This window comes from Centruroides sculpturatus, unplaced genomic scaffold, assembly GCF_000671375.1.
Source record: "Centruroides sculpturatus isolate CEXI.00-Female unplaced genomic scaffold, Cexi_2.0 scaffold306, whole genome shotgun sequence".
Lineage (NCBI taxonomy): Eukaryota > Metazoa > Arthropoda > Arachnida > Scorpiones > Buthidae > Centruroides > Centruroides sculpturatus.
In genome coordinates this window covers 431,929-435,867 of record NW_019384504.1, presented here as the reverse complement: position 1 = coordinate 435,867, position 3,939 = coordinate 431,929, and positions in this window count along the sequence as shown.

The following is a 3,939-nucleotide window of genomic DNA, read 5'->3' as shown; positions in this document are numbered from 1 at the left end:
GGTTATTTTCACTTTCCATGTTTTCGCTACCCATGCCCATACTGATCTAGCAATATCGCACCTATAAAAAAGGTGTTCTATATATTCTGTTTGTCCACATCTTGGACAGTTAGAATTTCTACTAATGCTATATTTGTAGAGGAAATCTTTTGTTAAAACGATGTTATTTAATATTCGCCATGCACTTTCCGTCCATTCACTTGGGAGGTTATGTATATTCCTCCATGTCTGTGGCCAATTGATATTAGGATTATCCATGTTTTTATTCAACACTTGCTCATGTATAATATCGTATATCAATCGAGGCCTTATTTTTGTTTGGCTGTTTATTAAGTTGTTGTTTTCTTTCGCTATTTTTTTCAGTGTTTCTCTCCAACCTTTATATTTTTTATTATTGTTGATTAGGAAAGGTATTCTTTGTTCTATTCCAGTGAATTTATTAGAAATCGGCCCTAATATATAATTATAGATATGATATAGAGGGTGATTACTTTGATTAAGGGTGTTTATAATGGTTGCTATCTGGATGGCTTCTTCAAAATGTTTTAGATCCCATATGTTCATTCCTCCATTTTCTTTATTATTTTTAATTATTTTCCTGCTTAGTGGCTCATAGTTGCTTTGCCAAAGATAATTATATATGGGACTTTCTAATTGTTTCGTATCTTGCTTGTTTAGATTTGTTATGTACAAATTGTATATTATTCTTGCTATAATTGCTTTATTGATAATTTTAGCACGCTCAGGTAGATATAACCAATGTTCTTTCCATTGTTCAATTGATTTTTTTATTTTAGATTCCATTTCATACATGTTCCTTTCTTTTGCATCTTTTCCATACCATAGACCAAATATTTTTATTGTTTGGACAGTTTGAATTGACATGTTTTCTTTTGTAAAGTTTCCTACTATGTTTAAAATTTTGCATTTATTTTCATTTATTTGCATTCCTGTGAATGCACTGAAATTTTTTAATTTTATCATTGTCTTTTCGAGACTAAATTTGTTTACTATAAAAATATTTATATCATCTGCATGTGCTATTAGTTTTATTTTCTCTTTTACTCCAGGTATATAAATTGGTTCTATTAGTTCATCTTGTGTTATACTTTTTAATAGTGCTTCTATGTAAACAGTAAACAAAACCATCGAGCTTGGACATCCCTGTCTGACTCCTGAGTAGCAATTTAATTCCTTTGAATTACTGTCATTTATTGAGATGACTGTTTTGGGTTGGTTGTATAATTTCTGGATGAATCTTAATTCATTTTTGTTTAGACCAAATTTTTCAAGTATTAACCATAGTTTGTCCCTATTTACCGTGTCAAAAGCTTTTTTTACATCGATTGAAAGTATTGCTAAGTTTTTTTCTCTTTCTTTGTAAATTTCTTCTATTAACTTGATAAAGGTGGTATTGTTTTGTATAATTCTACCTTTGATTCCTGCTGTCTGTGTTTTTGTTATGGTTTCTTTGAAAAGATTTTCGATTCTCTTGGCTATTATTATGCTATAGATTTTATAATCTGTATTTAGTATTGTTATTGGTCTAAAGTCCGTTACTTCTTTTCCTATACCATTTTTTTTATGTATTAAGATCATTTTGCCTTGGCTAAAAGAGTTGTTAAATTCATCCATGTTAAATAGTTCTTGTAGTATTTCAGTTAAACTATCTTCAAAAAATTTATAGAATTCGGCAGGCAGGGAGTCTCTGCCCGAAGCCTTACGGGTGTTTAATTCTTGAATTGCATTTTTAACTTCCTCTTTAGTAATTAGCTTATTAATTATATTAGTTTCTTTCTCTTTTATGGGATTAATCCATCTTATAATTTCATCTTGTACTAGATTGTTTGAGTTTGGATGGCTAAAAAGTTCTGTATAGAATTTATGAAAACTTTTGATTATATCTTGTGTATTTGTATAAATTTTCCCATTTTGTATAATTTTTTCTATGTTTATACTTTCTTTTGCTTTGTTTTTCTTTTCAAAAATTATTTTTTCTGTTTCTCTTTTAATTTTGTATTTGTTTATTTTATGTCTTATGAAATTTTCTTTACATTTCAGGTCTATTTCCTCTGTGATTTGTTTTTCTATCAGTGTGATATCTTGTTGCTTGTTTTCTATTATTTTGTTTGTTAATTCCCTTTGAAGTTTCTTTACTCTGTTGAATCTAGTTTTTTTGATTTTCATCCATGTTTCCCTAATTAATTTTTGGCAATCTTTTTTAAAGGTGTTCCAGTTATCCCATGAAATGTCGTTTTTCATCATAATTATCTTGTTAATGATTTCCTTTTGAAAATCTGTGTCATCAATTATTTCTTTTGTTAATTTTATATTGTCTCTTCTTTTTATGTTGTTTCCTATACATATTTCTATTTCTATCATTTTATGATCTGATATATTTGTTTGATCAGTAGTTAAATCGTAATTTACTTGTTTTGTGATTCTTCCTATTTGTTCATTCATATAGAATCGATCTAACCTTTCGCGTATTCCTTGTCCTTCCCATGTATAAACTTGACTGTTTGGGAAGGCTTTTCTAAAAATATCTACTAGGTTGTAATCCTCTGTTATCTTTTGTAGGATTTGTCGTGAACTATCGGGGTGTAGAGGCTTGTTTTTGTCTATCTCTTGTAATATACAATTAAAATCTCCTGCTACAATTAAATCTCGGCCCCCTCGTAAGAAGTTTGGCAATTTATTAAAAAACTCTTTCCTTTGTGCTGCATTTGTCGGTGCATAAATGTTTAATATTTTAATCGGTCTATTACCAAATTGTACATCAACTGCCAGGACCCTTCCCTGACTGTCAGTTTGGAAGTACAAATTAAATCGTACAAACAATTAATTGTTAGGTAAAAATATATTTACATTCTCAATTAATTCTCTACAAAGCAGTGAGGGTACACACGTCCTATAACTTTTCAATTTTTATACCTTTACAGATTAATGTCTTTATATTCGTTGCGAGTCTCAGTTGAGTTCTGAAAAACTGATACGTTTTTGAAGTAGTAATTTTCAAAGTAATGTCCAAACAATCAATGCCAGGAACTGAAGTAATGATTGCTCTTACTTTTGGACACTCTAGAACGAATTGAACAAGGGCATCTTGTTAAGCACGATCATGCCTTTGCTGAATAAAAAGAATGTATTATGTATTTTCTTTACTGGTTAGTTAAAGATGTCAGGAACTTGACTATCCGACAGGTCTTTTTGACATTATGGGTCATTGCTTGCTAAAGTGACTTTATTATAGCTAGATAAGTAATCCAATGAAAATTTGTTTTAAAAAAATTCAGAAACGAGTTTCGTAAATTTCCTTGTTGTTAAAAGATTTTATTTAAAATCAACTTTCATATCAGCAATCATAATATTGATAAATAAATTGTGTGGCACCATATGTTATGAGTATGTATAACAAAAATTTTCTATAGTACTAATTATTATAAAATTGCAAAACGTATTGAGGGTAGAGATGAGTTTTGTAAAAAAAAAAAAAAAAAAATGTAAATGCTAATAACGAATAAATTCGTCGTTAAGTCCGACCCTACTCGAGATATGTCATATGACACAGTATTTCCTCTGTCACTCCATTTTCTCGATTTTTAACCGTCAAACTTTCATAACATCAATGTCCTTATACACAAACAAACATATAAAATTTTTGTTTTTTAATCATTACGCCGTCCTGAGATATTAAACGCCAACACACACGCACGTGAGGTTCCTAACGAGGTCCGAACACTGCACTAAATTTTGTTCAAAAGCTTCCCACTTAATTTCGTAAAATAAACACAACGCAAAGATAAAAAAGTAAAAAAAAATTGAATTTTGACTATTTACAAAAAATTTTTTAATTTTTCGAGTCTATCTTTCATCCTTTTAACACACCACAGAAGTAACAGTATATTGGCTTGGATGAACTTCCACAGAACACGTGAT